The following is a 25,121-nucleotide window of genomic DNA, read 5'->3' as shown; positions in this document are numbered from 1 at the left end:
TGGGTGCGGTGCACCGACTACACTGAGTGTGGGTTTTAGGTGGTTTCCCAAGGTCGTCGACGCAAATTCTGGGCTAATCCTCACATTCCAGCTCAGAACATATGATATGCAAGCAGTTAAAATACGATAGCACACACAATGCAGTTTACACGTTTCAGAGACAGATGGCGCTACACGACTTCCCTCCTTTAGGTTAAAAAAAAATGTTAAAATGACTCTGAGCGCCATGGGACTTAACATCTGAGGTCATCAGTCCCCTAGAACTTAGAACTACTTAAACCTAACTAACCTAAGGACATCACACACATCCATGCCCGAGGCAGGATTCGAACCTGCGATCGTAGCGGTCGCGCGGTTCCAGACTGTAGCGCCTAGAACCGATCGGCTACCCCGGCCGGCGGCACCTTAAAAGACTAGGACGTCAGGAAGAGTACCCGGCCACCAAGTCATATAATAATACAAAAATGCCTAAATCCTGACAAAGAACACACAGTACCAGACGGGATAAAGGCGAGGGAAAATAAAAAAGTCAAGATGCACATCCAAAGATGCGGAGAGGCTCATTTCTGCAGACAGAAAAGTACTTTGCAGTACGTCGTGGAATTATCACTGATTTATATCTTTCTCCTCTGTGACGGATTTCGTTCTTTCCAATAATTTTGGCATTTTTCTGGGCTCGAAGTATTTAACACCTTTCGGTGCGGTAGCTCAACGCCTGAAGAAGTTTGTGGCACAGTGGTTATAATATTTGTCTCATTTCTAACAGTCAGGTTAAAATCCCCGTCCTGCCATCCAGATTTCCAGTTTTCCGAAGTTTCCCAAAATCGTTTAAGGCTGAAACGGTTCCTTTAGGAGAATTGACTCGATCCAGTTGCTTCCCCATCCTTGTCAATTACTATCTTATACTCCGCCCTCAATGACTTCATCGTCGACGAGATAATACCAACTAATATTCCTTCGATTCCTTCCTGAAGTAACTAAAATGGTGGCAACAGTTTCTGTCACTAGGCGCTTCAGTCCGGAACCGTGCGACCGCTACGGTCGCAGGTTCGAATCCTGCCTGGGGCATGGATGTGTGTGATGTCCTTAGGTTAGTTAGGTTTAAGTAGGTCTAAGTTCTAGGGGATTGATGACCTCAAATGTTAAGTCCCATAGTTCTCAGAGCCATTTGAACCATTTTTCCTGTCACTAGGATTTCCCTGGGACGGAGAAGAGAGGTAGTGGAGCACAATGCCTAAGGACCAGCTTGCGTCTTACCAGCTTGGATTAATTCCCAAACCTCTCTGCAGCGTCTCGTGGAACGATGGCGAGTGACTCTATTGATGTTGATCCGTCCGTCGGATGGAGATTTTAGGCTTTACCTCTCCCTTGCAATTGCACGGGAGGAGAAGCTATATACCAGCACCATGTTCTACCCACTCACTTCATCAACAAAGCAACCGAAAGTTCACTTTAAACGTCTGGATTTCGACACAAAACTCTTAGATTATGAAGGAAAGGTAACACTGTGAGGGAAGCAATACCGTATGTGGAAAAGAAGCGCGCTAAAAGCAGGCTATATTATCTTGCTGGGAACATACTTCAGCGGTGCACATACTGCCGCGTACCGGACAGTTATGACGACGTACGTAGCTGAAACTAACGTGTTAACTAGATACTGTCACCGTGCTGCGAACAGGAGAAGCATCATTCACTTCTACGGTGGCATCCTCCACAGCAGAGGTCACTTTTTAAACTTTGTGTTCTGCCTTACGACAGGTCTTGTCATGGGGGAAGCCTCGTCAAGGAGGTCCACCGCATGAGCGTCTAGGGAAGTGATTCCAATGGTGGTTTCCCGTTGCCTTCCACTGGTGATAATGAAATGATAATGAGGACAACACAACATCTAGTCCCTGAGCGGAGAAAATCTTCGACCCAGCCGGGAATCGAACCCGGGCCCCTTGGTGCGACAGATCGCCGCGCTGACCACTCAGCTATCGGGGCGGACCGAGGTCACTAAGGCGCCCTTGTACGGTGGCTGTCGAAGGTTGCCGGTTCGAATCCTGGTGGTGTAAGACATTTTCACTTCCACTATTTGGCCGGCGAGAGGAGGAGAGGTGGTGTAAAGTTACTGACCACCAGATTGCATTAAATTGCAAACCTCTTCTCAGCGTCTCATGAAGTGAGGGTTGTGACGTTACTGATTGCGGTCGGGTTGTCGGCTGGGTATAGCAAGCTCGGCGGTTTCTTGGTGCTATTCAAGAGAACCAAGCTATCTGTCGAAACTGGGTTGCTCCACACAAACACAATTCACACACCCACTACATCGCCTCCACTCTGGTGAGAGTGCAGGTGATGTAAAGGGTGTGTTATCGTGTTTACATTTAAGAGACAGCTCTTACTCTCCACGTGAAAACTGGCCTTTGTGTGCAGATTAGAAGGCTGGACAGCCCTTCGGTGTTTCCCATCCAGCAATGTCATACGATTATTTCTTTATTCTTTAGTCAGTTAAGTAGTGGAGAAACGCTGAGGTGCTAAGTGTTATTTTCATATGAATATTGTTCCATTGTTTGAAATGTTCATAGATGGACATTTATCGGCTGATGTCCTGGGTATAGCTTTCTTGCTTCTCTCGTTAATACTATACATTGAAGATGACACATTGGTGCCGGTGTAACTTGTATAGCACCAGTTACCTGTGGCCGACACCAGAATAAAATGTGCGGATATTTTTAAGCTTTCCCACAAGTTTTGCAGTCTGCTGTTTCAGATTTGCAGGAGATTCGGCATCTTGTTGATTTTGACAATCCTGTATCATTTATGGTCAAATCTGTTAACCGACGGATAACACTGATCGAGATTATGTTTTGGAAGATGTGAACTAATACAGGCGATTAAATCTAGGTAAAACTAGAATTAAACTAAACTAAACTCCGTGTGAATAGGCCTTGGAAGGCCCATTGGTACCGACCAACCGCTGCATCCTCCTCCTAGCCAAGCCCGACAGCGCTTCACTTCGGTGATCTGCCAGGAACCAGTGTTACACCAGATGCAGTGTTGTGCGAAGCCTTTCTAGCTTTAATGCCTCAACTCAGATTTATGCTATCTACAACGGTTCACCCAATTCACCCAAAAATTACGACGTTTTAAGTGAAACCATCACAGCGGACAAGTAAACGTTTCAGTCAGAATTGAGTGTAAATATCAGTTTCCCATTTTGAACCGATTACATTTATTTTTTTGACTTTTTTCTCCGTAATTTTATTGTGTCACTTCAGAAACCCATAATAACATCACCGAGAGGGATAACAACTCAGAAACATATGACACGTAACTTACAGAGGGGTATTAAACCACGAAGCGCTTCTTACATTATTGACAAATTAAATTCTGACTCCTTAGGATTTTCATTATGTTTTCCTACGACTGTTCAACATACTCACTGTAGGTGTGACATTAAAGTCATTGCTTGCAAAATAAAAATCTTACTGGTAAATGGAGTATAGACTAATGCAGCTTTTATAATCGATTGAACTTATTATTGGATTGCAATCAGTGTTTAAGAAATACAGAATGTTTTGTCGAATATTAATATTATCGTCCTGCAAAAAGTAATTATTTGCAAGGGAAAGACAGGAAGTTCATGTAGGCCATCATGGGCCACTTTCTGACGTTAAATGATCTTCTGCAAGTTTTGAGGATCGCATTTCAAAAAATGGTTCAGATGTCTCTAAGGTCTATGGGACTTAACATCTGAGGTCATCAGGCCCCTAGACTTAGAACTACTTAAACCTAACTAACCTAAGGACATCATACATATCAATGTCCGAGGCAGGATTCGAACCTGCGACCGTAGCAGCAGCGCGGTTCCGCACTGAAGCGCCTAGAACCGCTCGGCCACAACGGCCGGCTGATCGCACTTGCTGCTGCTTTTTGCTTCAGTGTGAGTGGAGGCTGTCCAGATCTGCCTACGCAGAAAACCTATTAACTTTATCCCAGAACTGAAACATATTGCCTCTGTTAATAATCACTAAAGTTAAAGGGACATTCAGTGACGATGTTAAATAATGCAATGGTGTCCTATTCACATCGTCTTGTTCTGTTCAGTTGGTATTCCCACACTCGTCTAGACAAATACTCGTGTGGTTTCGCGTCTCCTCCTCGGAAATCGAAAGTGTAGTTTGAACATGGAGAATAAAATCTGCACAATCTGCAGGCGGGTGTATGAATGCAATTGCTTCCGATACAACGGGGTAACGCCATGCCGACAAGAGCAGCACCCAGACACACAGATAAAGTGATACTAACTCCAAGACGAGGAAATTTCCAGTGCATTCTCTCCGTGAGAAATGTGAGAAATTATGTTTTATTCTTTGGGTATTATAATTCACAGTCCAATCAACACTGAAATTTATTGTAAGTAAATAATGCTTCGGAGACCCTGAAAAGTGCGTTGCTGATTTAAATGCTGAGCTGTTGCTCAATCTGAAACTGCTCATAACAACCAGGGGGAGATAGGCTGGTTTACAGAGACAGAAAAAAATACTCTTCTATTTCGATCCTTTCAAAGTGAAACGTTAGATGTACGCGTTCTGGACGTTGGCCAGCAGGTTTCTCGAGTTGGCTTCTGCCTCGTAACCGTTCCCTATCTTATCTGCGCGCTGTGTGAACCTTGAGTGACACGGACACGTCACCACAAGGCGGAGTTAACGCTAGTTTTCCCGTACGGATGGATTGTTTGGTTGCATCTCAACTCTTAATCTTTTCCTTTTCAGGTCCGACTAATAGTCTATCACTTTTCATTGCTACAATTTGAAGATGCGTAAGGAATCAACATGAGGGCAGGCCCTTACACATCCTCCATACGTACCGATCTTTCCCCAAGAGATTTCCATATTTTTGCAGCCTTGAAGAAAGACATTCGCGGCCGTCGATTTCTTTCGGACGAAGAGTTATTTGTCTTCCAAGTTGTCAGAATTCATTTGCCTATACTCCTTGTATTGCATGCCACAACAGCATCAGATACAGTACACATCCCCCTTAGGCAAACCAATATCATCGTTTACAGATCACAAAAGGGCGCTAATCTTAGATGGTGATCGAAAAACACACTTTACATTGTGTTTCCACGGAATACGACTAATCCATTCGGCAATGCGTCTTACGTAAGGGAAAAAGGGCGTAGACTTAGGTGCCATCTTGTTATTTTCAACACTCAATCGATTCAGGATTGGTCGATAGAGAAACGCATGTCTCATCTGGCTTTCATTATAATTATTCTAGCGAAGCATGACGCCGAGATGGGCTAACTCAGAAGATAAACTTTTAGGATGTCATATGACGTGGCCCCTATGAACCAAGGTACTATGACGTGGCCCCTATGAACCAAGGTACGATGTAGCCCTTCGCCCTGTAGCGGATGGTGACAGGATCAGCATGAAGATACAAATCAGTGCGAATTGGCTTTCAATAAACGGCATGCCCCAAAGTTCGCGTCCCATCAACGTTCTTCCTGATAACACATCAGTGAAGGAAAGGCAGCCAACCTTTTCCACCTCCGTAGTCATGCGAACATTCGGGCAGGTTGAATTCAGGTGTTCTGAAACGCTGTTCGAATTCTCAGTCAAGAAGCCGAAGGAAGAGAACAATATCGTCTACATCTCTCAAAAAAGCATGCAGGTTTCAATGCAGCCGATTGTAGCGGTCTCTCGTTGCGTTTGTGTCTTTAAAATGATGGAGTATTCACCTGTTAACGCTTACTGTTAAAATGCAGCAGACTTAATTGAATATTTGTCACTAAGAATGTAAGTAACTATTTTCTATCTGTGACAACCAATAATAAAATAAATGCTATTTGATGTTCGTTGTTATACTCACTGAAACGGGCACGTAATAAAAAAGTATTTTGTAGGTATGTGAGAGGTATCTTTTACTTTTCGTTTCGGAAGGATTGTTGTAACCGCTCCGTACACTTTCGTAGGACCTTTGAAACGCGCATACATGAGATGCTGCGAAGGTGTGCGTATGGTTTTGTAATCTGCCTGCCCCTTGATACACACATGCCCGCAAAATCAGTGCGTAGTGCGGGCTCCCATTCGGAAGTTTTGCTATTACTGTCGTATTATTACGACTTTGTCTACATACATAGCATTTTTGCGTTGTGTAGATACCTAGAAAACCACTGTTACTATGTTGTGTCGATACCTATATAACCACTGTTAGTTATCGGTAAGTCCAAAGAATATTGTGGGTCTGAGCAACTCGTTCACGAAGGTTAATAACGGAAGGCGGAGGATAAATTGGATTTTGCTTTTCTTGTAACACAGTGCAATACGAGCACTCTACACCAACATCGTTAACACGAGCAGCGGCTTTAAATAATATAGAAAACTATGTAAAACACAGAGAGCAGTTAAGAAAGCTACAATACCTTTTGCACATGATTCTGAAATCATACTAAATACGTTTGTATTCATGATTTGTAGATAATAAAATATTGGAGTTGAATCAATATTGTCATCGCGAAAGTAAAACTGAGTCTGTGGAAACTGTGTCAGTTGCGATATGGTTTTAATACAAAGTCACAGAGTAAATAGTCTCGCTCTCGACAAATTATACGTTTACAAAAAGTCAGAGTAAATAGTCTCGCTCTCGACAAATTATACGTTTACAAAAAGTCAGAGTAAATATTCTCGCTCTCGACAAATTATACGTTTACAAAAAGTCAGAGTAAATAGTCTCGCTCTTGACAAATTATACGTTTACAAAAAGTCAAGTTTGTAGCTAAATCTAGTATGAGAGTTATCTCTTCGTTTAACCAAAATACACCGAAAATTTTTCTTACTGAAAACTGTGGCCAGTAGTTGGAAAAAAGCGCAGATGGTACCCTTCTACAAAAACGGTATTGCCGTCCAAAAATGCTCAAATCCGCTGAAGAGAAATTTGTGACAAATTCTGAACTCAAATGTAACGGGATATCTCGAACAGAATTGACGGGCTCCTTGCCAAACAGCGTAGTTTCCAAAAAGTAGATCATGAGAAACCCAACTCGCGGTTTTCTCATATGACAAGGTGTAAGCCATGGATCAAGGCAAGCGGGTGGATGCAGTATTTCTTGACTTCCTACAATATTTAAAAAAAGAAGTACGACCATGTGGCAGAATCGAACGCAACTGGTGAATGGATTGAAGATCCCTTGGTGGGGACGGTGCTGCATGTTATTGTGATGGGAGAGTCATCGACAGGTTTTAAAAAAATGGTTCAAATGGCTCTGAGCACTATGGGACGTAACTTCTGAGGTCATCAGTCCTCTAGAACTTAGAACTACTGAAACCTAACTAACCTAAGGACATCACACACAGCCATGCCCGAGGCAGGATTCGAACCTGCGACCGTAGCGGTCGCGCGGTGCCAGACTGTAGCGCCTAGAACCGCTCGGCCACTCCGGCCGGCGACAGGTTTTAAACTTCGGAAGTGCCCTCGGTAAGTGTACTGGGACTCCAGGTGTTTGTGTCGTTTATTAATGATCTGGCAAACAACATTAATAGCATTCTCAGCTTTTTGCAGATGATGCAAGTATATATAGTGACCAAACATCTAGAAAAGCTATACAGACATTCAGTCGGATCTTGATGCGGCTCATAAATATAACGTTGTGCATCTGTGTACTTCACAAAATGCAAAAAAGTTATACCCTTTGACTACAATATGAACGAGTCACAAATGGAGTCGGCCAACTCAAACAAATACTTGGCTATAAAAATTTGTAGAGATTTGTAATGGAATGATGCCGTAGGTTCAGTCGTTGGGGTAGAGGGTGGCAGACCTGGATTCATTTGTTGAATACGGGTAAAAGCAATGAGTTTACAAAGGAGACTGCTCACAACACACTCTCACGAACCGTCCTAGAATAGCGCTAAAGTATGAGGGACCATATAAAAAGATGAACGATATGACACAGGTTTGTCTGACACAAAAGAACGTCATGGAAGTCCTGAAAACAAATTGCAATTGGCATACCCTTGAAGGTAGACGTCAAGGATCCCACGAATGCCTAATGTTAAGTTTCAGCAACCGGCGAGGAATATACTAGAACTTGCTCAGAATTTTTTATATAAAAACTCTTAAAGCTTCTTAAAGAAAACAAACAATAGTAAGATTCTACATCTTCGTTCTTCACGTCTACAGTTTTATTCCTCCTTGGCGACGAACACGTTTCTCCCGATGGGGGACCAGTTTGTTGATACCGTCATTGTGAATGTTTGATTTTATTGACGGAGCCATAACCTCACTGTGAAAGTAAAGTCCTCGAATGTCTTGTTTAAGTTGTGGAAACAGATAAAACTCGGATAGGGCCAAGTCGGGACTGTATTTGGATTGAACGATGACAGCGAACCAAATGCGTCTGATCGTTGCGGGTTGCGCAGAGGTCGTGCGTGGGGTGGTATTTTCGTGCTGAAGGAGAGGATATTTCATGTGTGGACGAAGTTTTCTGTGGTTAGAAACTAGATTACAGCACGATGTTTCTCACGCACTGACATAGTTGCGTTACACGCCGCCAAAATGCAGCGTAGGGATTTGCAGATCGCGCCAGCGAAGAGGAAAATTCAACCGAGTAACACGCATTACATGGAGTACCTCAACCCATATTGAGAACAGATTAAAAAAATCGGAGGCGTTGCTTTTCAGCACGCCCTCGTAGGTGTGTACAACAAATCCTACGCATAACTAACCTAGGACTATGAAGACAAGCTTAGACTTTTTACTGTGTGCACAAAGGCATTTGAAAAGTCATTCATCCCCGTCCTTCATGCGCCAGTGGAACGGGTAAAAACCCTAATACATGATAGAGTGGGAAGTACCCTTTGCACTTAGTAGATTGCAGAGTATTCATGTAGATGTAGATAACAAGTAATTTACACTAGGAAATTACACTTTAAACACCCTACTACATGCCAGCCGCGCAAGAGATACAAAAATAACCGCATTACGTACAACCTGAAATCTTCTCTAAACTGCGGATATGAATGCAAATGGCGGTAAAATTAACTCCTCTCTTTATTTGCCCATCACTTCATACACTTAATTCAGCGTTAGCCGGGAGTGTATGCAGTCTACCAGGAATTCACTTTTGTGCACCGAACTGCAATCAGTGACAAAAAAGAAAAAAAGTAGTGAAGGCCCTAGGGGACATGTAGGATGCCAATTTAGCTTCGTACACGTGCATACTATCGGCGGTTACGTAATTGATTAGAGCTGCAAATCTCCGTGACAGATGTAACGACCACCATAGTGCATTCGCTTTGTTCGTGTTTAGCGTTGTTACAAGGCCTGGTAGGGTGTACAAAGGACGAGAACAGCGCTTGATGTTGAGTGATCACTGTGAAGCACGTGAAGATAGTCATGTGAGACAGCGTTATCAGCACCTGACAGACTTTGAAATGGGCCCGTGAGTGTACATTTTTCCGGCTGGTCGAGTCTTATAACATGCAGATTTGTGACGAATTCGGACGCTACACTGGTCCGATGTTGGGCTGCTTGGCAACGTGACTGCAGGCATACGCGTCGTGAAAGTTGCGGTGGATGACATCGGACAGCCATAAGGGAAGTTGGCTGTATTGTGCGTCGAGCACATCTTAACCCCATTAGATGTGCGGTTGCCATCCGACAGCAAGTAATGAACTTCCTGTAGCGTGTTGTGGCATCCCGTACTATTGGCTCAGTAGGACTTTTGATATTTTTAAAATATCGGGAATCCAACATATCGATATTTCAAAAGATATCATTATCGGACCTCGATACATCGAAACATTATCGATATACCGACAGGAAAAGATTCGACGTATCAGCCAAAAAAAAAAAAAAAAAATATCGGTTGCACATTGTAAATATACTGCCAGTTTTAGAGCTGCATAGTTAAGTATTAGATATTTTGTACGTCAACAAGCTAGCTTCCTCCTTATCCCCCTGAAAGCAAGAATTGAAAGGAACGATGCACGTTCACTCGTGGCGATAACCACTTTGCTGTAACTGCAGGTATGTGGTACAATAAAAGGCGTCCGACGAGACCGTCGTTCGGTTTCGTCACATATCGGATTTGTCTGGAACACTTCATGTCGACTTCCCCGTTTTTTAATTTCTGCAAACGACAGCAACTTAGCAGTTGTACCCTCAAAATTTCGAAATTGCGTGGTGAAGTGTAAACGTTGCAGTTTGCGTTGGTAGCGACGAGCACCGATTACGTCAGCATATTCCTCACACATGTGCACCCACCGGCAAGACCAGTCTTGTCATTTGGATTTTTGTTCATCAGTTTCAGGAACTGTTTTGAGAATGTCGATGCGAAGAAATAGCACACTAGTGGCGCTAAAAATTGTTTTCTAACGCAACTGGCGTGCTGTTTCTTCACATCAGATATTTTGTTATTCCCCTCATACCGCCACTCCACAGTGCAATCGGAGTTCTACTTTGCGCCATCTACACTTATCTACACTTGCTTCACACAGTCAAAGAGGAAGACTGGACGTGATGAAAGCTCAAAAGTAGTAAGACTCCTTCTCGCAGTGAAAGTAAAATTATGTTCTACTACAATTTGGAAAGATCGAAGTGAAATATTTATCAAAAATTGCGAAAAAATAGAAATAATGATGTCGGCACTAGACGTTGCCGTTTCGATTTTCGACATATCGATACGTAGCTCGAAAAACCTACGCTACATATCGATAATTTTGGCGACATCATTGATTATCGATATTACATCAACAGCCTAATTGGCTGGAGAATAGCTGCGGGAGGCCTAAGCAGTCATCGTCTCATACATAGGCTGCCGTTAACAACACCAATGATTGAGTTTGGAGTGGTGCCGTGTCCGGTAAGCATAAACTGCTGACGAATGGCGGTACATTATATTGAGTGATAAATGGCGCTTCTGTACTACTGCAGAGTCGGCGAATATGACGGGGACATGGACGGGGGCCTGTTCTTCCAACATTTTTGAGAGACACAGTGGTGTAACTCCTGGTGTCGTGGTATGGGGTGAAATCGGTTATGGCATCAGATTACGGCTTGTGGTGTTTGGAGGAACTCTGACAGCACAACGGTACGTCGCGGGCATCCTACGTCCTCTTGCGGTTATGTCTCATGCCACAGTATCATAGTGCTATTTTTCAAACAGAGTAATGTTCGTCCACGCATGGCACGTATCTCGATGAACTGTCTACTATCTACGTGATGTTGAGGTCCTTCCGTGGCCAACAAGTACCCCATATACACAGGGTGTTTCAAAATTCATTTTACACACTTCTAGAGGTTATAGAGGGAACTTAGTAGATCAAGTTTCACATAGGAAGCCATGTTAGGAAACGCAATCCACCGACGCTACAGAACGTCAAAGTTATAGTCGCCTATAAATGTACTCATATATATATACAGGGTGATTCCGTGATGATGTTAAAAACTTTTTAGAATGGTGGAGAAGGATTAATGTATCAGTTTGAGGTAAGGGTCCCTGTACCGGAAACGAACGAGTCCACAGTTATTAGTGGAAAACCGATCTGATACCTTTGATGGTGGAATTCATGTACTGGTACTGTTGTTGCTAAGTTTCTACGGTAAGCAATTTTCAGAGGTGGTAGTAGGGACAAAAATAAAAATCAAAGCACCAGTATTCATGGGCTCCGAAATGCTTACCTTCAGAGTTATGAGCAATTGTTCACTAGAGGAGATGTGTTTCACAGTAGCGAAGACGAACACGTGTTCACGTGTTCATCCGTGACGTATGCATTTTAAGGCCCACGTTTAATGGACTGTTTTTCCTTGTTTTGGCCCATACTATCACCTCTGAAATTTGCCTACCCTACAATCTTAAAAACAAAAGTAGCAGTACATGTATTCCACCGTCAGAGGTATCCGAATGATTTTCGGTTGCGATTTACGGTTGTAACTTTCCACTCGTTCGTTTCCGAACCAGGGACCCTTGCCTCAAATGGATACATTTATCCTTCTCCATCATCTCAGAAAGTTTGTGACATCATCACGGAATCACTCTTCATATACATATATTCACAGGCGCCAGCGCTTACAACTTTGACGCTCAGTAGCGTCTTGGATGGCGTTTCTGGACATAGTTCCTTGTATAAAACTGGATCTACTAAGTCCCCCCTACAACTTGTATAAGTGTGTAACATGTACGTCCTCAATCCCAGCCAAATCAGAGCACCCACCAGGGTAGTTGCGCGTGTTAAAGCGATTACTTCCGGGACAGGGAGTACGTCGGCACTCAACCGAATCCGTCCGGCAGATTAACGAGAAGGGTATGCCGGTTTTTAGGCGGTTTCCCACATCCCACTAGGTGAATACAGGGTTGGTTCCCATGTTCCTCTTCAGATACACGCTACGCAAACATTCAGAACACTTTCTCACGCTTGAACACAGAATCTACACTATGCAGACAGATAAAGGGGGAGGGAGACTGATAACCTTCGCTGTTTGGTCTCCTTAAACACTTCACCAGCATCCAGGGAGTGCGAAGTCATAGTGATTAGTGGGCTCATACTGCCAATTTCTTTGTAAATCTGACTGGATTTTGTAATTACTGAAATAACATCAGATAGCCTTGCAACTCGTGCAGTTTCATTTCGTTTCCTCCTCTTCTAGGTGCTTCCCCTTTTCCTTTAGGCAGTCGCAGGAATCGCCAGAGAGCTGCGGCGTCAGCTGGCGGCGACGCGGCGTGCTAATCCGGAGCTGGTACAGAGAACAGCTGCGCCCCTTGTGGTCTCATTAGCGCGCCGTCGTGTGCCTGGCCCGCCGCTGACTGCCGGCAGATAACATAATCCCCTAGCGAGCTGCGGGTCCCGGGGCTTCGAGGCCTTGGACACGCTAATAAAAATAGAGGAAGCGCCTGGAACACACGACGCTGATGTCACCGGCCTTCCAGCCTATCTCGCTGGAGCACTGGAGGCCAACCGCAGTGATTCTCCGCGCTTCAACTCTCAGCACTTCTGTTCTGATGTGTCGAAGCTCGCGTTGACACTGGCGACCAATATATCCAGTGGCATCGTTTTACAATACATTGTACACTACTGATGCGAAAAACCGATCGGTTGAAACCGATACCGGTTTTTTAGTTCTGAATCCCGGTATTGTTCGGTGTTTGTTTTGGTTTCGCTTGTAACAGGTGGCAGTGCTAAAAAATTTTCGTTTTAAAATAAACGCCAGCCGCTGTGGCCGAGCGGTTCTAGGCGCTTCAGTCTGGAACCGCGCTGTTGCTACGGTCGCAGGTTCGAATCCTGCCTCGGGCATGGCTGTGTGTGATGTCCGTAGGTTAGTTAGGTTTAAGTAGTTCTAAGTTCTAGGGGACTGATGACCTCAGATGTTAAGTCCCATAGTGCTTAGAGCCATTTGAACCATTTTTTAAATAAACCTTTTTTAAAGAATGAGTAATTTGTATCCGTAAAATTTGCATTGCTTTGAAACATTGCGCTATTATAGAAACTGGGAAAAGTTACCAGCGCTATGTTAATAACAATACCGACAGAAACAAACGGAAAGCATATGGCGTAAGACTTGGTGCAGCACTGCTGAGGCAATGGTGTACTTGTTACCATGGGGCGTGGCCTTTTACATGCCACGCGTGTACATGCTATGTGCAGAAATTGCTCCATCTGGTCTATCTGCTAGTTTCTCACTGCTCACTGTCGTCGTCGGGCATTACATTTGCTTTAATATAAGAGAAGACCCACAACAAACTTGTGTATAAGAGGGACGAAACGTCGAGTTTTTATGTGAAATCCATTCGACCACGGCATCATAGCCCTGAATATTTTATTGATTGAAACCTTCTCTCTGAGACATTAATATCTGAGGTCTTGTAACGTAAGGAAAAATTATACACCAACAAACAATTATGGATATTTCTGATGATAGCTTGACTGTATGTAGGTGCCGCTTGAGTATAAGATATCGCTCAAAACAGGTAGCGGTAAGTACATGCATGTTATAAAAATGAATGTGTATGTCTGTGCTTCTTTCTCTTTCACATCACGTCCTAAACCCCTCGACCAATTTCAGCTAAAGTTGGTACACATATACCTTATTGTCAGGCAACAAGTGCCTGACAGCCGCAGTGGGGATAAGAACCACCTGCCCATCGACAGGTTGGGGCTGAAAAGCGCAGCCCGCGACGCGTGAATTACCAGACTTTATTCAGCCAGTATTTGAGAATGTGAGCATTCAGTGACTTGTAACAAACTTTGCACATAATTTCAAAACTTTACGAATTTTTTTCTCCTTCACAATCCATACGAAAAGATAAAAGGTAAAAAGTTCCTCGCTTACAATTTTTCCGCTGTTCGTGCAGTAGAAGTACCGCATGAGGCATGACGACATTATAACTTATTACTTCTTTGCTACCGATTCGATTCGCAATAAATATGTCGCTGAATGTACCTACATCTACATCTACATTTATACTCCGCAAGCCACCCAACGGTTTGTGGCGGAGGGCACTTTACGTGCCACTGTCATTACCTCCCTTTTCTGTTCCAGTCGCGTATGGTTCGCGGGAAGAACGACTGCCGGAAAGCCTCCGTGCGCGCTCGAATCTCTCTAATGTTACATTCGTGAACTCCTCGGGAGGTATAAGTAGGGGAAAGCAATGTATTCGATACCTCATCCACAAACGCACCCTCTCGAAACCTGGACAGCAAGCTACACCGCGATGCAGAGCGCCTCTCTTGCAGAGTCTGCCACTTGAGTTTGCTAAACATCTCCGTAACGCTCTCACGGTTACCAAATAACCCTGTGACGAAACGCGCCGCTCTTCTTTGGATCTTCTCTATCTCCTCCGTCAACCCGATCTGGTACGGGTCCCACACTGATGAGCAATACTCAAGTATAGGTCGAACGAGTGTTTTGTAAGCCACCTCCTTTGTTGATGGACTACATTTTCTAAGGATTCTCCCAATGAATCTCAACCTGGTACCAGCCTTACCAACAATTAATTTTATATGATCATTCCACCTCAAATCGTTCCGCATGCATACTCCCAGATACTTTACAGAAGTAACTGCTACCAGTGTTTGTTCCGCTATCATATAATCATACAATAAAAGATCATTCTTTCTATGTATTCTCAATACATTACATTTGTCTATGTTAAGGGTCAGTTGCCACTCCCTGCACCAAGTGCCTATCCGCTGCAGATCTTCCTGCATTTCGCTGCAATTTTCTAATGCTGCAGCTTCTCTGTATACTGCGGCATTATCCGCGAAAAGCAGCAGGGAACTTCCGACACTATCTACTAGGTCATTTATATGTATTGTGAAAAGCAATGGTCCCATAACACTCCTCTGTGGCACACCAGTGGTTACTTTAACTTCTGTAGACGTCTCTCCATTGAGAACAACATGCTGTGTTCTGTTTGCTAAAAACCCTTCAATCCTGCCACACAGCTGGTCTGATATTCCGTAGGCTCTTACTTTGTTTATCAGGCGACAGTGCGGAACTGTATCGAACGCCTTCCGGAAGTCAAGGAAAATAGCACCTACCTGGGAGCCTGTATCTAATATTTTCTGGGTCTCATGAACAAATAAAGCGAGTTGGGTCTCACACGATCGCTGTTTCCGGAATCCATGTTGATTCCTACAGAGTAGATTCTGGGTTTCCAAAAACGACATGATACGCGAGCAAAAAACATGTTCTAAAATTCTACAATACCTACAGTATTATACTATTGTGCGACACATAGTTTAGGAGATTTGACGTCGTAAACAGTGAGATGCGTGAAAACCTGCTTCGTCGTGCATGAAGTGTAAACTTATTACTTCGTTGCTACGTTTCTCCATTCGCAACACCTTTTGCAAATAGTATCCGCGTATACTGCTGAGTATTACCTGCAAAATTATATCACTATACGGCAGATAGTTTAGGAGATACGACGTCATAAACATTAAGCACAAGGCCAGAGAGTGCGTGGTACGGGTGCGGGCGCACAGCTATAAATAAATACCTCGGCATGTTGGGTTTCTCTACCAGTAAAAAATAAAAAAAAAACAGCTTTAATGGATTATTATTACAGCAGAATGCTACTCCTACAGTTACAGTACGATCGTCTTACAAACAACCTAGATACAAATGGGATTTCTGAATGAGGCACCCACTTTCCCTTATACACAGACTGTCGGTGGCTTTACTCACTTCTACTTTGTGGAATTGCGCTGAAATGCTAATCTTTTGAATATCCGAGCACGCCAGTCTGACATTTGTTGCAGGGAGGCTTCATAGTGTTGCAGTTTAAACGTCCAGGGGTGTATATTTTTTGTAAAACGGACGTTCCGTCTTAACCGAATTTTCGCCGCTCATTAGAGGACTGAGTGACGTCACGTAGCACTGACTTTTCGTCTAACAAGGGGAGGTCCCCAGCAGTACTATCGAAATTTCGAAACTACCTATACAGTGATGTAGGTTAAGATCCTAGGTATTACACACTGCAGCCATTCACCCTGGTAGCTCCTCGTTTGCGAGCAATTGGCGAAAAAAAAAAAATTAGGAATTTTGTGTGACACTCGATATCTTTAAATAAGATGGATTATGTAGTCTGGTTGCATGATATAGTGGAAAGAATAACAGCTTCATACGCAGAAGGTTGCAGGTTCGAATGTTTTCAGGTGCACTATATTTCTTTTATTTTTAAACCTTTATCGAAATGACTTCGATCATTATTTTCTTCAATTAATGGGTTCAAATGTAATTTTTTAATTCCATTCCTTTGTCATATAATTTTAATCATAATACCAGCAACTTCATTTACTCTCAGTTTCCTTCCTATCATTCTTTCTCCACTTGAAATCTTTGGTCATGTGTTTTTATTGATTTTTGGTAGTGATTCGGTTTAATTTCTTTTGTTTTATCGCCCCGCTTTCTCGTTCACATTATTGCGTTCCTTATATCTATTTTTAGTTTTGCTTGAATTTCGTTTCATTCATAACCTCATCTTTCATTTAAATTTTCGTCTTGCGTTATTTTGTCCATAGTGCATCAGGTATTCAGGTTATGGTTTAAATGTTTGTACGACGATTACTGTGCAAAAAAATTGCACATCTGGTGACAAAAATACTTTTTTCATACCATTTCACAAATATAAATAGATTATTTCGTCTTTTGCTTTTTAACCGATAGATCAAAATTTTCAGGTAATTGAATATAATAATACATTAATATAATCAGATTCATATTCACAAAAAAGGAAAAAGAATGATATAAAGAAAAAAATAAAAGAAATGGAAAACTTCATACTGTGGTTAAAATGATAAGAGAAAGGAATATAAATAGGAAATTACATAGAACAATTTAATTGAATAAAATTAATGATCGAAATCGTTTCGATAAAGATTTAAAAATAATAAATTTAGTGCACCTGAAAAGACACTAACTCACTTGTCTCCTGCATGTGAAGCTGTTATCCTATCCATTATACCACGCAAGCAGACTAAATAATCCAACTTCTTTAACGCTATTGAGTGTCACACAAAGTTCCGATTTTTTTTCATCAATTACTCGCAAACGAGGGGCCACCAGGGTGAATGGTTCAAATGGCTCTAAGCACTATGAGACTTAAGATCTGAGGTCATCAGTCCCGTAGACTTAAAACTACTTAAACCTAACTAACCTAAGGACACCACACACATCCATGCCCGAGGCAGGATTCGAACCTGATACCGCAGCAGCTGCGTGGTTCCGGACTGAAGCGCCTAGAACCGCTCGGCCACCGCGGCCGTCCAGGGTGAATGGCTGTAATGTGTGATACCTGGGATCTTAACCTATATCACTGTATAGTTAGTTTCAAAAAGTCGATCGCACTGCTGGGGACCTCTCTTGTAAGGTGAACAAATTAAGTGACGTTCTGCTCCTTTCCTTGATGGTCGATTATGTCCAGTCTGAATCGATATTTATAGACACCATTAGTATAAACCACCTAACGCAGGGAAAAGAGGTATGTGATGGAGGTGATAAAATCGAGTCACGGCTAACTTACAAAAATTAAAAAAAAGTGTGTGAAATCTTATGGGACTTAACTGCTTAGGTCATCTGTCCCTTAGCTTACACACTACTTAACCTTAATTATCCTAAGGACAAACACACACACACCCATGCCCGATGGAGGACTCGAACCTCCGCCGGGACCAGCCGCACAGTCCATGACTGCAGCGCCTTAGACCGCTCGGCTAATCCTGCGCGGCCGGAGTAACTTACAAAGACGTCATCCATAATTACTTACATCCCTGAAAGAACAGACCTTGCTGACGGTCCAGCTGTAACAAAATAATTCGAAATTTATCCTCTGATCGAAATCGTTGACATTAGCTGTGTTAGGTACAAATGTACACCTATTACTGACGGAAGAAAACTTATGCCAGACCGGGACTCGAAACAGGATTTCTTGCTTATTGCGAGCAGTCGTCTTAAGCGCTTCGGCTATCCGTGCATGTTCCTCAGACCGACCAAAACCATCAATGTCACACACACAGCAATTCATAACCTAATGCTCAGCAACACCTTTCATTGGATTCCCGCACCCCTGATACAGCTGTTGTTAAAGAATTCGAAGTCAGAGAATAAATTTCGAATTTCAACATCGAAATTCCGTTTTCGTCGTCCACTAGTTGTGTTGCATGTTAAACCTGGTAACCGTAACGACGTAGAGCTGAATGAAGGAGACGTGTCCGCCCACCTGCACAAAGAGAAAGAGCCGATTGTTCAACCCTGCTGCCCCGTACGGCAGACTTGATTGTTAAATCCGTTATCGGGTCATAAGAATGGAAACGTAGCGTGCCTCGGCGCAGTATGAGCGTCTAACCCACGCCGACGGGAGGAGGTCGGGTGTCCAGTGGGGTTGCCGTGACCCAGCGAGCCATCTGGCCGTTCGTCCGGCGGCAGTAAAGTGTTGTTATGGGCCCCGCGGGAGGCGGATCGCTCCTGCTTCGTCTTTTTTCCGGTCGGGCTGCGGAGACATGAAACACGCGCGGCCGCGGTCTGCTCAGCCTCTCGTCCCGTCGCAGTTCGCCGCTATGGGGAGAGGAGGAGGAGGACGAGGAGGTTGTACGCGCCGCGGGTGGCCCCAGCCGAGATAAAAGCCGCGGCCGAGTCGTAATTTAACAAAAAGGCCTCGCTAACAGATAAAGCGGAACTAGAAGAAGAGCGACGCGCCCGCTTTGATCAGGGCCCGCGCTCCCCGCGTCCCACCCAGTGAACGCGGCGCTGGACCTGCACCAACGTCCCCGCTGGAAACGAACTACAGCAGACTCGCCTTCTCATCTAATTTTCCCACCGCATTACTAGGAATGCCGGACATTTGCCATGCCGGACATTTGCCACGCCGGACATTTGCCACACTTGCCCCTTCGCCAGGTAGCGATCCCTCAGGTAAGGGACGCCCTTCCTCGTACTACTTCTGTCCGCTTTCAAACCGCCGCTCCACATCTTACTCGATACAACCAGTATGCAAGGGACCTTCTTCTTCGACAAAAAATGGTTCAAATGGCTCTGAGCACTATGCGACTTAACTTCTGAGGTCATCAGTCGCCTAGAACTTAGAACTAATTAAACCTAACTAACCTAAGGACATCACACACATCCATGCCCGAGGCAGGATTCGAACCTGCGACCGTAGCGGTCGCTCGTTTCCAGACTGCAGCGCCTAGAACCGCACGGCCACTCCGGCCGGCTCTTCTTCGACATCTTGGCCAAATACAGAGCTTCTTTTCCGAAATCGAGATATTTATAACTTTTGGGAAACGAAAGCAATTCCGACGATTATGTCAGTATGTAATTAGTTTTGCCAAGTATAAATATAGATCCCTCTGTCTACGGTAGCTTCCTTTCACGCTTGTGATTGCGATAGAAACAGTCCATCGCCATGGGAGCAACAAAAAAGGATCGATGTAAAGAGAATGCGAATGTACGCTAATCATTTCTTTTTGATCACTGCATTTGTGCCTACTTTAATTACTACAACTGCATGCCCAAAAGACAATAAGGAAAGAAGAAGTGGGTATGTGAATGTTCGAAAAGAAGAACGACATACTCCATATTAATTTACTCTCTAAAATCCGATATCCCTTGCTGCGAAACATTAGTTAATAAAGTGTAGCCGGACAATGTTCAAAACATGACTGAAAAACAGAGATAATAACATCTATGATTGACATCTCATCTAAATTCGACGTACAGTTTCAAAATGTTAGAAATAAGGAAATGAAGTAACACAGAATGCTATGCTTGTAACGTACGTTGTTGTTCTACATTGTCTAGCTCTGGTATTTACAGGGTCACAGAGAAAGCACTGGGGTTTTGGAGGGAAAAGCCGTAATTGTAATTATCTCCACAACAACAGAAACAAGAAGCACAACTTAAGGAAAAATAATGTAATGTGTGTTCCAGCTCACAAGCGACATTGAAGCAGGTAGTTTCTGTGACTTAGTATGGGCAGAGGTTATATTAGACAACCGGAATAAATTAATAACTGGCTCCTCTTACCGACCCCCGGTCTCAGATGAAACAGTTGCTGAACATTTCAAAGAAAACTCGAGTCTCATCGCAAATAGGTACGTAACTCATACAATTGTAGTTGGCAGTGACTTGAATCTACCTTCCATATGTTGACAAAAATACATTTTCAGACCCTACTGTAGATAGAAAACAACTTCCGTAAGTGTTCTAAATGCTTTTTTAAAAATTATTTTGACCAATTAGTTCACGAGGCCATTCAAATTGTAAATGATTACGAAAACACACTTGACCTCTTAGCCACATCCCGGCGGAGGTTCGAGTCCTCCCTCCGGCATGGGTGTGTGTGTTTGTCCTTAGGGTAATTTAGGTTAAGTAGTGTGTAAGCTTAGGGACTGATAACCTTAAAAGTTAAGTCCCATAAGATTTCACAGAAATTTGAACACATTTCTTAGTCACAAATAACCCTGAGCATCACGACAGATACAGGGATTAGTGAAAACACAGTCGTACAGAGGCTCAATTCCGTAACAAAAAAAATCACCAAAACTAAACGCGAAATATATCTATTTATAAAAGCAACTGAAAATTCGGTTGACTTCTTTCTAAGAGACAGTCTCCAATCCTTTCAATCTATGTAAGTGAAGACCATATGTGGCTGAAGTTCAAAGAAATAGTATAAACAGCACTCGAGAGAGTCATGCCGAATATATCAATAACAGACGGAACTGATTCCCCATGGTACACAAAACACGACAGAAGGCTGCTGCAGGAGCGCCGAAAAAGGCACGTATAATTTAGACGAGCGCAAAATCTCCAAGGTTGGCGAAGTTTTACCGAGACTCGAAATTTGATGTGGATTTCAATACGAGATGCATTTAATAGTTTCCACAACGAAACTCTCTCTAGAAGTGTTGCGGAAAATCTTTCTCTGTGACCCTGTAAATACCAGAGCTAAACAGTGTAGAACAACAACGTACGTTACAAGCATAGCATTCTGTATTACTTCATTACCTTATTTCTAACATTTTAAAATTGTACGTGGACTTTAGATGACATGTCAATCATAGATGTTCTTATCTCTATATAGTGAATGTATTTTCAGTCATGTTTTGAACATTGTCCCGCTACACTTTATTAACTAATGTTTCGCAGCAAGGGATATCGGATTTTAGAGAGTAAATTAATATGGAGTATGTCGTTCTTCTTTTCGAACGTTCACATACCCATTTCTTCTTTCCTTATTGTCTTTTGGGCATGCAGTTGTAGTAATTCAAGTAGGCACAAATGCAGTGATCAAAAAGAAATGATTAGCGTACATTCACACTCTCTTCACAACGTTCCTTTATTGTTGCTCCTCTGCCGATGGACTGTTTCTAAGCCGGCCGAAGTGGCCTTGCGGTTAAAGGCGCTGCAGTCTGGAACCGCAAGACCGCTACGGTCGCAGGTTCGAATCCTGCCTTGGGCATGGATGTTTGTGATGTCCTTAGGTTAGTTAGGTTTAACTAGTTCTAAGTTCTAGGGGACTAATGACCTCAGCAGTTGAGTTCCATAGTGCTCAGAGCCATTTGAACCATTTGACTGTTTCTATAGCGATCAGTAAGCATGAAAGGAAGCTACCGTACAGACAGAGGGATCTATATTTATACTTGGCAGAACTAATTACATACTGACATAATCGTCGGTATTGCTTTCGTTTCCCAAAAGTTATAAATAGTTTGATTTCGGAAAAGAAGCTCTGCATGTCGCCAAGATGTAGAAGTAGGAGGTCCCTTACGTACTGGTTGTATCGAGTAAGATGTGGAGACGGCGGTTTGAAAGCGGACAGAAGAAGTACGAGGAAGGGAGTCCCTTACCTGAGGGATCGCTACCTGGCGAAGGGGCAAGTGTGGCAAATGTCCGGCGTGGCAAATGTCCGGCATTCGAACGGTTCACCAAGATGAACGGAACGAGCGAGGAACGAATTCTAAGGAACGGTCTTTCATAGTTCACTTCGGTCGCGGCTTTCTACTTATAGTTTCCGGGAACGGGAATCGGTCGGTCTCTTTCCCGCAACGGCATGTCGGCCGGACTCGTCCTTCTTCGCGTGGCTATTCGTCGCAGTTCCACTGCCGACTGCTCATAGTTCCGTTTCGAGTTGTTGTTCGTTTCGTTCGCTTCGCACTCCAATTTTAGATCTGTTTCAAACCTTTTTTGATCTCCGAACTTGTGGTTCTTTTCGTATTCTATTCAGCGTCCACGACCGTTAATTAAAATGTATTTTATAATTACGCAAACTACATAAAATTACGTGGTATGTAACACATACATCTTTTCAGGTAACAAAACGGCGTATCAGCTTACTTCACTGTTTCGATAAACAGCAGAAGAAATACTTGTAAAAAGGCAAATTTTTTTGTTATTACACACGCAAAGGACGTCGGCACGGCACTCACGAGTGGCCATTTTCCGTCTTTTTTTTATCCAAGGTAAAAGAGCATGTTTATTGTTATGTAAGGCAGACCGACTTACAACCGAATGAAGCCCACGAGTGTATTGTGTCACATTTTGTAAACAGAATATTATTTTAGTGGTACAGGATGGTGCACGAAAAATCAGGCCCGAGTACTAGACTGCACATTGCTTACCAATAGTCATCTATTTTTTCGGAGTTGTTGGCATTAGCTTACTTGTTATTTCTTCACTGCCTAACTATTACACGTGTATCTACTTTGCTCGCGGCGGTCATCACATCGTGCGTAATTGGCGAGCAGTCTGTACTCGGGTCTGGTTTTTCGTGTGCCACCTTATATTATTTCACTGTGATCAGTCACATAACGCTACAGTTGGCTAAACGAGATGTTTTACAGAATTACGAAAATTACAAGTTTGTGACAATTCTGTTATGAATAAAAACTCTGTACTCCAGGGGGGAGGCAAGTGCCCGCTCATGGTGCCTTCCATCTTCAGTCACCTATGTTACAAATTTCAATTTTTCATAAGAACCATATACCAAACACAATGAACGGTGAACGAGTAAAAATGAATGGTTCCCAAAAAAGAGCGATCACCAGAGAACTAATTCCCAAGGATGAACGACTTTGCCCATCTCTACGCATTACTGCACTACTGATGGTTATTACGTGCCCAGAAGAAAAATGACCTCATGGTAACATAACACAAGTGTTCAACATAGGCAAGGGTGCCCCGGGGAAGTGTGAGAGGACCACTCTCGTTCTCCCTCAACGTTGAAGAGTAGCAATTTGCGACTGTTTGCTGATGACGGTGTAGAGTATGGGAAAGTGTCGGCTTTGAGTGACTATAAGAGAATGAGATTGCCATCCTCACTCAAAGTGAGGAAAAATTACAGAATCTGTAGAATGGATTGAACAGGCTAATGAATACAGGCCATGGATTGAGAGTAAATCGAAGAAAGTAATGAGAAGTAGCAGAAATGAGAACAGCAAGGAACTTAACATCACAATTGGCGGTCATCAATTTGTTGAGGACTTCTGCTACCTACGCAGAAAATTACGCAAATGGTTCAAATGGCTCTGAGCACTATGGGACTTAACATGTGAGGTCATCAGTCGCCTAGAACTTAGAACTACATAAACTTAGTAACCTAAGGACATCACACACAGCTATACCCGAGGCAGGACTCGAACCTGCGACCGTAGCAGTCGCGCAGTTCCGGACTGAAGCGCCTAGAACCGCTCGGCCACAACGGCCGGCTGCAAAATAAGCAAGGCGGGAATAAAAAGGAGAGGAGCACTGTCAAAAAGGGCATTCCTGGCCAAGAGAAGTCTACTAGTATCAAACATAGGCCTTAATTTGAGGAAGAAATTTCTGAGAATGTACGTTTGGAGCACAGAATTGTATGGTTTTGAAACATGGACTGTGGGAAAACCGGAACAGAAGAGAATCGAAGCATCTGAGATGTGGAGCTACAGACAAATGTTGAAAATTAGTTGGATTGGTAAGGTAAGGAATAAGGAGGTTCTCCAGAATCGGCGAGGAAAGGAATGTATGGAAAAAACCGATAATAAGAAGGGACAGGGTAATAGGACATAACAGGACATCGTTTCAGACAGCAGGCGGTGTGCATAGGTCCCGTAACAACCGGGAAAAAACTAAGATTTTTATCATCCGGGAAACAAGCGGGATTTTTTGAGAATTCCGCGCATTTTTCATTGTTTCAGTTCTCAGATAAATAGATAAATTTTTGTGATTTTTGCTGATAAGAACTGATACTCTAACGAAGAAGTTTACTTTGGCCCGCTACAGCACTATAACACTGCAGCAATAAAACTTAAACGCAAGTATAGCATCAAAATAAAACTTCAGTTGCAAAGAAAATGCGTCATTTACAAAAACAAAACACGGTGCATGCACAATCGCCTGCGACAGCAAAATGTCTCAAAGGCTTTAGGACAAAAACTAAGCAATACTTCATAACAACAAACCACTTTCGATGACGCGCAGAGCAGTCCAAGTTGTGGTGCTGGGTAATCTCCATGTGCCACACGTTCCTTTTTTTCTGTTTCGTTTACAGCTCTCACGTCAAATGGAAACAAAACGGATTTCTGAGATTAGGAGCTATCAATTGTATTAAAGCACATACACATAATTACGGAAGACTAAATTTATTATCAGTTTCA

At 43.2% G+C, this 25,121-nt stretch overlaps 1 protein-coding gene across 4 annotated transcripts in view; it reads left to right on the top strand.

Moving 5' to 3' along the window:
* Positions 1 to 25,121, top strand: part of LOC126245396 (titin-like) — a 518,589-nt gene that overhangs the window by 428,879 nt on the left and 64,589 nt on the right. The window lies entirely within an intron of this gene.

The sequence above is a fragment of the Schistocerca nitens genome, chromosome 1 (genome assembly GCF_023898315.1).
Source record: "Schistocerca nitens isolate TAMUIC-IGC-003100 chromosome 1, iqSchNite1.1, whole genome shotgun sequence".
Lineage (NCBI taxonomy): Eukaryota > Metazoa > Arthropoda > Insecta > Orthoptera > Acrididae > Schistocerca > Schistocerca nitens.
Note: the sequence above shows the minus strand (reverse complement) of the source record. Positions and strands in the feature narration are given on the sequence as shown.